We start from the raw sequence: 12006 nt of genomic DNA on the forward strand, positions 1-12006 counted from the left end.
TGGCAGTGGAAATTCACACCTCAGTCTGTTGCCTTATCAAACCTGAGTCTGTAAGAAAGCCTTTATATAGTACCCCACCCAAACAAGATAGGTTCATAAATTGTTCAACAACTCAGCTCTTTCAAAGACAGCAGAAATCTTAGACTACATATGGTTGTAGCCTCCTTCATCTAGAGAAGCAGATGAAAAAACTAGCAAGGTACCAGGTAGGACAACAGAGGTGGTTGAAGGTGTGGAGTGGCTTCTCTGAGAAGGGAGAAAAGCTAGATGAGGGTGCTTTACATCGGAAAAGAGGCTGATGAGGAGATGTGAAAAGTACAACAACTTCTGAAAGACAGAAGACCAAAACAGAAAAAAATTTAGTTACTGCTTCTCAGCACACAAGGTCCACAAGGGAGCATCAAACTAACTTAACACATGGTTTATTTAAAACAAATGAATACAAATAATACATAGGTGAATTGTGAAATTCTTTGACCTGAGAAACTGTGAATACTGAAGAGTGACTAGACAAATTCATGGCAATAAAATCCCTCAGGACTACTGACAAAAAAATGACTGCTCCAACTGCCAGGCAGTAAAATCCTTAGACTGCAGATAGAACTGAAGCAATGATAAACCAAGAAAGCTATTATATGGGGACTAAACAAGTATTTGAAAAAAATGATTTTGAGATAATTCAGATCTGGATTCCAAATTTGTTAAGGATTTGGGAGTCAGCTGCAAAGTTCAGCTCCACCTAGTAATTTAAACTTCTACCTTCAGAAGTGTGCGGTGTTGTTCTACTTTGTTTTTTTTTTTTTCAGAACTTTGATCCAAACTTGTGTGTCATTAATTTTTATTTTTTTTTTTTAGTCTCCAGGAGCTTATGACTGATCTAATAAATGTTTTGGAAAAATCTATCAGAATTTCATTTCCACAAGAGGATGTCAGATTCTCTTTCAAACTCTGGGATTTACAGTACTATAGCAACATATACTAAAATTACACCAAGTATTTGTCAACATAAACAAATAAGGGGATATTCTTACTGTGTTCTTATGACCTTTTTCTTCAAAGGTAAAGACAAGCTTAATTTCTAGTATTTCTCAGCTTTTGCAGAGGCATTCTAAGAGTCTCAGTTTTGAACAAGATTGAACATGTTCACAGCTGAAATCTAAATGGGTTCTGCATCCCCGTTGAAATGTTCTGCTTAACTGTTTGATCCTTAATGCAGTCTACACTCTGCCCACAGCAAATGTTCCTCCCAGCTGCTGTTCTTCCCATTAACTGAAAGGGAATGAAGAATTAAGGTACGGCTCTCTCCAAAAATGTTGAAGTCAAGAGTGCAGTAGCTGCCATCCAATATGCAGTGGCCTGTAATAGATTGGGTAATTGCCTGCCCATATATTCAGAACTCACATTGCATGACAATAACATTCATTTTGTTAGAAACATTTTCCTGATCATTTAGTCCTTTTGGTTTCTAGTTATTCAAATATGACTTTCTCCTCCTTTCCATTCTGGAAAACTCTCCCCAAAAAGGATAAAAAAAAATGAGGATTTTTTTTCATTATTAGCCAGTACTTAGCCATAAGGGGAAATTTTGTCTTGGAGTGGAAAGAGGTAAAACAAAGCATTAGGATCATGCCAGATTCAGCCCATTCATCCCTGAATTATCATAGGTCAGTCATTGCATTTCTATCTGATGCCTTTCTAAATATGTCTTCACTCCTGCCATTTGTCTATTTTGTCATTCTCCGTTACCTGAACAAGTACTAGTAAAATGGATTTTTTTCTATTTCCAAACACTGCAAATATAAAAAAAAAAACCAAACCAAACCAAACCAAAACCAAAAAAACAGCCAACCTCTTTCAGATGAAGACAGTGACAAACCGATTTTTCCCTCCAGCTTTTTAAATAAAGTGCCATGCTGGTACTAAACCATATAATTCTGAATATTTTTTCAAGGCAAATATCCTAGTTCCTCCTATTTGGTGGTACATGAAGAAATATCTGGAATTAATTCCAGTCACTAGATTAAGCTCTGTAATAGGAGAGACTATATAACATAGGTCTGATAAACTTTATCAGTAGACTCACAGCCATTTTACTTCGGTTTTGACCTTGTATGAGAATAGGAGTTAATTGGCAAGAGGCTGTGCAAAAGCTTTTGTCTATCAGACCAGGCTGTTCATGGGAACTCTCATCATCTTGCTTCTTCGATCTAGATGACTCCGGAGAGAAGTGGACACAATTCACCTAAAATATTTGTGAACCAAAAATTTATTCATCCCTCCCTGGGAATATAGGTGGTTTCTTTCCTCCTCAGATAATTTCTTTTTAGTTTTGTTTTGTCTTTTCTAGTGGCCATCTGACTACTACACTGACTAATACAGTGTGTTCGGCAAGGAGGAATTCATTTGAGTGTGTGCTAAATTACTCAGTGCAAGCTTGTCATTGCAATTGGTCACATTTCTTCTTTTTCTCTGTTTCAGCAAAGCCTTATCTCTCAGCTTGCTGCCACAAGCTTATTTGAGGTGGGGAGGAAAGGCATGAGAGAGCACTCAATCTACACAAAAGGAAAAGTGAAAAATTAGACACACACACAAAAAAGAAAAAAAAAAACTCTGAAAGTTAACAGAGGCAATTTCCACAGGCTCTATAATCACCAAGCATCCACTTTTAGTGACTCAGTGAAATAACCAAAGATGCTGCACTTCTTGGAGAGTGTTGTGATACAATAGCCACACACTAGGTTCAGCAAACCGATATTGCTACCAGACTCCATCAATACCAGTCTCTTTTATCAGAGTTATTCTTCTCTGTAGAAATAGCTAAACATTCACAGGCTCAGAGCAACTATAGGCAATCAGAAGGGATATGGTGGCCCAGCAGCTAGATCTCTCACCAGAGGATAAAGAACAAGGTTCAACATCCTACTCCAGCATCCATTTAATTATTTATAGACACTAATAGATACTATTTATCTACTTTAAAAGCACCAACAAGAGATCTCACTTGAAAAATTCTTGTTCCCAGTACATATTAGAATCATGGTGAGAGTACTCCACTACATCATGAAAAAGACACTTTTTTATTTTTAAACTGATTCAGAGACAGAAGCTCATTAGCAATTAGCCATTCTAATGAGCAGAAGACTGGTCTCCCTTCCCTTGGGTTTTCTTCCACCAAGCAACAGTAATATTATTTATATTTCATTTATTTCCATGAAAGAAGAAAACTGTTGCCTGCCAATCATGCGGCAAAAAAAACTTGCATCCCAGCTGGCAGGTTGCCTTGGTGATACCTTTTCAGTGATTCTTGGAATACAAAAGGAAGCCAAGGACTGTTGCAAATGGACTTTGAAGTCACCTGAAACAGGCTTTGCTTGTGGAGCTGTTCAGCAGTGTAGCATCACCTTGTATCTTCTATATCCAGGCAAAACAACCCTGGGAGGAAACATTCAAGACTTTAAAAGCTCAGAGTCAGGATAGAGGGACCAAGAGCTCTGGCCCCAGAATTGAGCTTGTGGAAGAGACTTTGTTACAAATCAGCTTAGCTGAGAAACAATTCTGTGAGGATTACTGAGAGAATAGCTAACAGCAGGATAATTTGATTAGAGACATGGAATTAGATGAAGGAGTGGCTTAAAATAAACTGCTTAGATATTTTAAAGCTGTGAGTAATAGGAAAGACTGGGAGAGGGCTCAAGATTTTTTTTGTTAGATTTTCAAAGAAAGCATTCAAGGAGATTTGCCAGTGATGGAGGCTGTGTGGAGGAGGAAGTCATGCAAGTGGGAGTCTAAGGAGCAAGGCAGAGGTCACAAACCCCAAAGGGCTGGTGCAGAAGGGTCTTTCCCACTGGGGAGAGTGCTTGGCAGGACATGGTTTAGGAACTGCCCTGTACAGATGGGATGTTACTCCAGTGTGACTAGGAAATATTTTTCTTAGTTTTAATGATGTGTTATGGTTGCTGTTTACCTCAAACAGAAACTGAGCTACTGCAACGGAAAACATCATCATCTCCCAGAGGCTTTGGAAGGCAGAAGATCCGTATCATGCTGTATACTTGGGATGGACTTGCAGCAGTACCAATACACCAATTCACCTGTGTGTTTAGATATTCTGGGTCTGAATTGGTAATGATCCACAGTGCCCTCATCAATTTCTTGAACTGAATCTAAATCCTTGAAAAAGCTGAGGCTTGATTCTCAGTCTGGGTTGGAAATCAGCAGGTAGGAAGCAAACCCCTACATTAATTTACCTATATCAAGCTGCCATGTGCATTAGGAACAATGGGAAAATGTATTTCCTGTACAAACTTACTCAAGTAAAACAAAACTGTTATGCTGATTTAGTTTGACTATTCAGTCAGGTAAGTCACATTCATGACAAGTCAGGGATACAGAAAAGTTATCTTTGATCATGTGTCTTTCCTCCTTCTTTAGGAGTAGAAAAGGTGCAGCTAAGTTAACTTAAGACAAGTGAAAAGCCCAGTACAGTACATAGCTGCAACTTGCAAAAAAAATTAATATCTCTCTAATATCCAGTAGCTTTTATGTTAGCTTCCATCTCACTATTGTGAATGCCTCTGGAAGCCTGCTAGAGAACTTAGATAATGAGGCTACATATATATATCTATCTGCATACATGTCAGTCGTGGATGTGTCTCTTTGGAATCCAATGATACCCATATGGTTTCCTGATTTTATTTATATTATGTTAAGAGCAAAGCAAAGTTTGCAGATGTATTACTCAATGCATTGTAGCCTAGACTCCACCCACCGGCCAATTATGGACAGCTAACAAGTTTTTAAGCCTGCAGCCTAACATAGTTTTAGAGCTGCATGAGTTGCATTGCTTGAGCTAACATGAGTGAAAAATAATGCTTTTTAGCCTACTGAGATAGGATCTCTGAGGAAGCAGGAACAGAGTTTAAAATGAAAGGATAACCTTCTGCTGAGGATTTTTTTTCTGCCCAGCAAGATAATCAGGCCAAATCCTGAGTGGTCATGAATGCTGTCATAGCTGTGGTATAGGTGTGGTGCAAAAGCTACTTGCTCTTTGCTCTCCCCAGTGCAGTTTCTAGTCCTGAACTCAACCATACCTTTACACAGCCACTGAAGCACATCACACTTTGTAGTGCTGCAGTGCACGAAAGCATGGAAAACTGCTGTTTTGTAGCTGACAAGCATAGGACCACCATGGATGGATGGGACTTCAGTAAGGCACTTTTTGTCTAGCCAAGTCCAGCTCTCTGTTACACAAAGCCAAACTCCTGCATTACTCTAAGACTGCATCTGAGCCTGTCTGGGCTGATGCTGATCAGGGGATTATAGACATTTCAACCTCTGCCCACCAGCAGAACTGCACATCCCTACCTGCACTGCTATGGGACCTGATTTGCAATTTGCCTGTTGGCTCAGTTCTCACAGAGGAGAGGTGCTGAGCACCTACTGATACTTTTTACTTCTTAGGATTCAAAAATATTCATCACCCCTGGGAATTACACAACATTTGGCAAACCCTAAAAGAGGAAACACTTAATGGGATATATTTTTCTGTTACATCTCTCCTAATAGCTGTGCATAATGTCAGGCCACGCACAGGTTTGCTGTACAGTTAATGACTCAAAACCACAGCTAGTTTTCAGAAACCCTCCACTGTATAGTTGTCAGATCTCTGCTCCCTCACTGCACTCAGAATTCATCATCCACAATGCAGACAACACTTCCACTTGACATCTCATCTCAAAGAAGGAAAAATTTCACATTTTGCATTCTGTAACTAAAAAATGTTATTAGCCACTTCAGTGCTGGAAGTACTTGAAGTTGCTTCACATTATATGTAAAATAATGTTGGGGAAAAAAAGAGATTATGAAAGTTGCTTCTCTGTTTTGGCCATTCTTTTCTGTAGGCCTCATTAGGCTTTGGGTATACTGATCCTCATCACAACATCAAGTCTAAATGCTTATAATATTTTCCGACTATGGACCATTACTCTACAACTGTGGAGACAACACTGTTTTGTACAATTATCTTTCTCTTCTCTCATCCAGACTCCACCTCAACCCCATGAGAATGACAACACACATCTATACGGAAATGAACGACTGAGAGATACTTTTAACAATTTTTAATGCAAGATCTTATTTATTTTTTCTGGAAAAGAACTGTAATCCTACTGTTCACTATTTTACTTAATTTCCTCCGCCCTTGGATCTGTGGAGCATCAGACACCAGATAGCCTGCCTAATCTCCTGAAAATCCAGGAAAACCAGCACTTCCTCATGGACAGTTTGGAGATTGTTAAATGTCCCTCTCAGATGCTTACCAGAGAGATAATTAAAATAATAATCCTTCTCTCCATTTTTAGCTTCAGAAATAGCCTCATAAGCAATAGGCAGCAAGCATTAAGTCCTGATGTTATCCTCTCAACAAAACATAAGTACTGCTTTCTCCCAAGTCACCAACCTGCCTTCACCTACTGCTTTTTCTCTGTCATCCTCATCCAGGGAGGAAGGATTGGGCCAGGTATTGGGAGAATCAGCTTACTGAGGAAGAGATTCAGGTTTTCACATTAGGAGCAGAAAAGTCTCCAGAAGTTTTGAATAATTTTTCTCTGTACGTTTTTGTATGACTATGCTTATCTTTTTGCCCACTTTCCAATTTTTCCCTTCAACATACCGTACCAACTTGTGGGCTGTATTGCTTTGTTTTGCAGCTGCAGCAGATCTGAAGGGCCTAATGCCTGTAGGCAGGAATAATGGTTGGGTACCCCAGTGCCGTTTCTGAACTGTGCTCCTTATTTCAAGTTCCACAAGACCTCACATCTCTAACAGCTCCTACAGAGGGTACTTGATGTTCCTGAGAAGCTTCTTAACCTTCACTAGATGTAGGACTGTGCTGTGCTTTTGGAGCAAAGGGCACAACTTCTCAATGGTGCTGAGACCAGCAGAACTGGGATCCCTCAGAGACTATTCTCCTCAGCAGAACCATTTTGAATCTTCTGGGTGTGGAACTTGGACATTAGGAAAATAAAATCTGCTGAGATTAAACTAATCCAAACTCAGAAAGATTGATTTATTTAGCAAGACACACATACTTTAAATCCAGGTCTTTCTATACAAATTTGGCTTCATTAATCTCCAGGAAGGTCACACAGTTGAGTTGCGAGCTTTTCACTGACTTCTTCTTTATGGTATAAATCCGAGAGAATGTAGAACAGGATGAAATACATTAAATAATTAAGGTTCAGCTCTTAGAAACATTTTATGCATATGGTTAATTAAATGCAATGAGCTCTTTATTGAATACATGTAAGTATTTGTAAAAATCAGATGTAGACTTGTAAGATTATTATCTAATTTATGTACTGTAGTATACGCACTGTCACTGATACAACAAATCACCTTTATGTACGTTTACGAGAGTGCAACATAACAGAATCTGGGCTGCTCCTCCAAAGAACAAAGAGAGAGTTAGAAATCTCTGGGATGGAGTTAATTGCCAGAGGGATTGCCTATGCCATATAACACTGTGCCTGCAGGTGATCCTGCTGATCTTTTCTCCCCTGCTGTGCTGGTATCAATGTCTCAACTTGTAGTTTGGGTGAAAGATGAGAGTACACAGATCAAAACCCTCGGATTTCCAGAACCAGACAGTTAGAACTGGAAGGTGAAAAGTTGAGAAAAAGACTAAATGTTTGTAAGTACAGGGAGTCCACACGTACCAGACGTCCCAGTTCTGATATACTGGCTTCCTGTTTAGATTGCATAGAAATACAACTCAGTGCAAATCAGCACTTCTCTCAGATAAGATAACACTCCTTTGAGAGCACGGATACTGTGTCAAGAGTTAGCTGTTCAGAGTCCAAATGTTCTTCCCAAGAGCTTCCAGGGATTTAAATCTTTCCAAACCTGTCTGGAGAATATAGGTATTTCATTAACTTTTGCTTGTTCTGCTGAAGATAAAATGCAACTCAGAAAGAAGCCGGTTTATCCTTGACTGAGGATTAGGTCATTATCTGGCACATTCCTGAGCTCTGTTACTGCCCAGGTCCATAGGTTTCATCATTGTCTGGAGCTCTGTTATGCCTCATTCCTACACCGTAACACCACTTTACACTGATCTCACAACCATTTGTTAGAGCTGTAGAGCAGAGCCTGAAGCAATCCCATGCAGCCTGATAGGTGTGACACATAGAGGTGCAAAAGAGAAAGAACTTAGAGAAATCTGCATTTGTCCTGCCTACCATGTGGACAGCAACCATGAGACAGAGCCTAGACTAGCCTCAAAATCGTGACACTGGGGAACTTAATGAACCCAAGAAATTACATGGCTCCTTCTCGCGTGCTCTTCCTCTTCAACCAAGTGCATTGTTCAGTACATCTGGGAAACTTTCCTCAGAAATGACCTAATAAAAACTTTGTGGCTTGTTCTTTCACTCCATTAAAGTAGTAGTTATCCACCTCCAAAGTCTTGGCCTTGGGGCTCTTTTGGTCCCCACCCTCAGTCTTTAACTGCAATTCCTGTAGCAAAGTTTCAGACACAAAACGGGCTACATTATTCAATTGATGGGCTTCATCAGTGATTTTCCCAAACAGCTTTTACAGTAACTGGTTTTACTTGCATAGTAAAAGCTAAAATAAAAGGTTGCATTTATAGCTCATTGCATCACCAACCACAGCAGCAGGCCCCATTAACAGCCACCTAGCTCAGGGAGAGCTGCAGTCCCGAATGCAAATCAGTTGAATGAGAAGGACTGGCATCTAAAGGTAGATAAAATTATTTGACATTGTCGAGGTCACAATTGCCTGTCTGTTTTTGAAAGATACTGCTATCAAATTTGAAATACGTAAAAGGTCAAGTGTATCATTTTAGGAAATACAAGGTTAAGGGGAGAACAAGAGAAGGTGATTTAGTTGCATGCTCCTTAGGTTATGATTTTCATAGATTATTCTTCCATTAACTCACAGAACAGTTGAGAAAGAACAATACCTGTGTGTTTTCCTCTTACGCCTGTCTCTCTCTACCACGTCGACTCTGCAGGCTTTAATCTAGCTTCAAGTACAGGAACTTGGCATGCTCCTGGCGGGACTAGAATTTTATAGACCTCTGTGGTGATGGGGAGCAAAGTTTAGAGATTTCTCACTGGGAATGAGTCAGCTGTGGAAATCTTTTTCCCTAGACACCTGAAGCTTGGTTTGAACCATTAACATACAACAATGCCAATGTCATATTTCAAGTGCAGAACAGCAGCTAATCTCTTATCAGGGAATTATAGCAGTTGCAAAAACAGGGAGCCACCAAGTGAGACTAGAGTGCTTCTCAGAGGTAGGGAACCTGAAAATTGTTCTCTTACATATTCCACTTTTCAGTGTGAAATGGGAGGCTGAAAACCTGTCTGTAGATATAATTCCTTTGAATTAGATCAAAATTTAAGCTGGTTTTCAGTGACTCTCACACAGCATGGTTTCTGAGACAGGTTTTTGTCTGTGTTCTTTTCTTTTTAGGCATTAAGGTTCAAAATCATCCATGCAGTTCATGTTTTCTCTATTTTGGGGAAAAATCAAGGCATGCACAACAGAACAGTAGCTGTACCTGTGGATAAATTAGGCCATTGGAAAAAAATATCTTTCCCTTTTCAGAGATGCCATGTGGTCGGGACAGTGTGATTAGCTGATTTGCATTCCTGTCTGTAGCAACATGACTTAAACATTTTTTGTCTGACTTTGAGTTTGCTGGGGTGTTTTACAGCTATCTGGCTGGATGTCTGCTGAGATACTGATTGTTGAAGGTGGAGACTGCTGGACTGCCTCAGCAATGTGCATTAGGTTTAGGCTGTTGGGGGATCAGCTAGCCTAGTGTTCAGTGGCATGTTGAATCCACACCTGCTAGTGATGGAGCTCTGATCTTTTTAATATGATGGCGGTTCTCAGGACAATGCTGATCACAGAGCCTGTGTTGATGTGTTTGAGATGTGTGGTATGCTCACAGCTGGGTGGGAACAAGCTGACAGAGCATATTCAGCATGATAAACAGCAGGACATAGTTTAGACACTTTCAAAAGACCGTATCCCAAAGCATTTGGCCCTTTGGTTTCACTAGCATCCTTTAAAATTCTACACACAAACCAGAAAGTAAAGAAATTTTTACCCACAAAATAAAAAAGTACCTGAGTTCTGCAACATTTCATTATGGCCATTGATTTTACCTGATAAGTTTTCAGGTACTCTGTTAATGGATGGTTACAGAAAATCCCAAGACAAAGTGTTGTAGATGTATCTCTCAGTGAAGGAATTGCTTTGTCCCAAACTCCTGCACTGTTTCTCCACATCACAAAACTCCAGAGTGTGAAATTAGCAAACCTGTAGATATCTACAGTCCAATAGAGTGGGCACAGCTTCTCTTAGGAGTGTTGCCTTGAACTAGGAATGTTTCAACACAAAGTGCACTAAGGACTTGTGACGGCAACTCTCTCCTTTTCCTTCAAAAACTCTAGAGACTCCTTTACATAATATACACTTCAGTTTCACTCTAGTAAACCAATCTGCTATGTATTGGCTTCTGTTTTTCTATCGCAATAACCAAAACAGCTGCATGAGGCAAAAGAAAGAACTGTTCTGTCTTTGTCTTGTTCAAAACAGACACAAAAAAAATCACTGTAAAAATCATCTCTCAATGGCTGATAAAAATAGAACTGCAATTTAGGCTCCCAAATACTACCTTTATCTTAAGGCTCTTAAGGAACATTTTCAGTAATAATGGCTGATTTAGATGGATTCCCAGAGTGCTGGATCATTGCCGATGACATTAATGGTTTAAGGCTCCCTGAATTTTGATTGATTGCCGTAATCTGCAGAAACTATTTCAGGACATAGATTTATTATTATTAAGCCTATAAAATGGTGTCAGGGTCAAAGCAAGCTGATGATTTGTGTTGTGATGCAAACATTACACAGGAGAAGATGAAATCTTTTAATAAACATGAAATTCAGGAGAGAACAGTGTTTCATCTTCTTTGAAGAATCTGTGGCCAGCCAACACAGATTACAGCAGCAGGGAGAGTGTATTTAGGCTAAGGTTGCACTGCAAAAAGTAACCTTCAACAGTGTGCTGAGTCCATTGCGTGTTATTCCACCCAGTGACTGACATCTTTCAAGGTGTTTCACTAAGTTAAACCGTGCTTACCTCCCCTTCCTTATTCTCTGTCAGTGTATCTGATCTGATATTCTTGATTTCATGAAACATTGTGAACCTAAATTCATCTAATAGCATGCAGAATTTAAAAAATGTTTTTCTTAGTGAATTTTCTCCCCGTAGGACTCTTACCTAAAGAAGAGGGAGACTGAACTATACTGTAGCTCCATCAGAACATAATGGGAGAGGCCATAATTGAGTCTGGAGATTTGTGTGGTTTTTCCTAATTCATATGCTCACAAAGAGAATCAGAGCATCCAGTTTCTTGTACAAAATAGAAACACGATTATAGCAAAGTAATTCATAGCATTCCGTGGTTGAGGTGCAAAAATATCCTTGTTTGCTTTTCCTGTTGTGACTGAATGAAAAAAAAAATATTAGCAGATCCAGGACTAGTAATACAGCCAAGAAGAATGGGAGAAAGACATACTTGCATAATCTGTAAGACTCTATTTAAAGGGTGTCTTTCATGCTCTGAAAGCACACCAAAAGGCAGTGAAGACTTTACTTGGGACAAATGCTATATATACAGTGCTGAATTCCTTCAATTTTCTGTAATATCACTGGATTCAGGCTGGAGCTTCTGGCAAGATAATGCTCAGGAATACCTGAAGATCACAGGCAGTGTGGCTGTAGGAGTTCTGTCCCGCATCTTTGGCCACATTTGGGAATTCTGCCCATAAAATCTTCTGTAGAGTGGAGAAGTAACACTACTGGAGCTCTTTTTAGTGGGAATGTTCCTAGGATAGGCTGTTAGCCCTATGACCACTGCTGAAAATGTTTGGACAGGGTTTTCTAGCAGTCTGGTGTCGAGGGCTGAG

This window comes from Chlamydotis macqueenii, chromosome Z, assembly GCF_036417535.1.
Source record: "Chlamydotis macqueenii isolate bChlMac1 chromosome Z, bChlMac1.mat, whole genome shotgun sequence".
NCBI lineage: Eukaryota > Metazoa > Chordata > Aves > Otidiformes > Otididae > Chlamydotis > Chlamydotis macqueenii.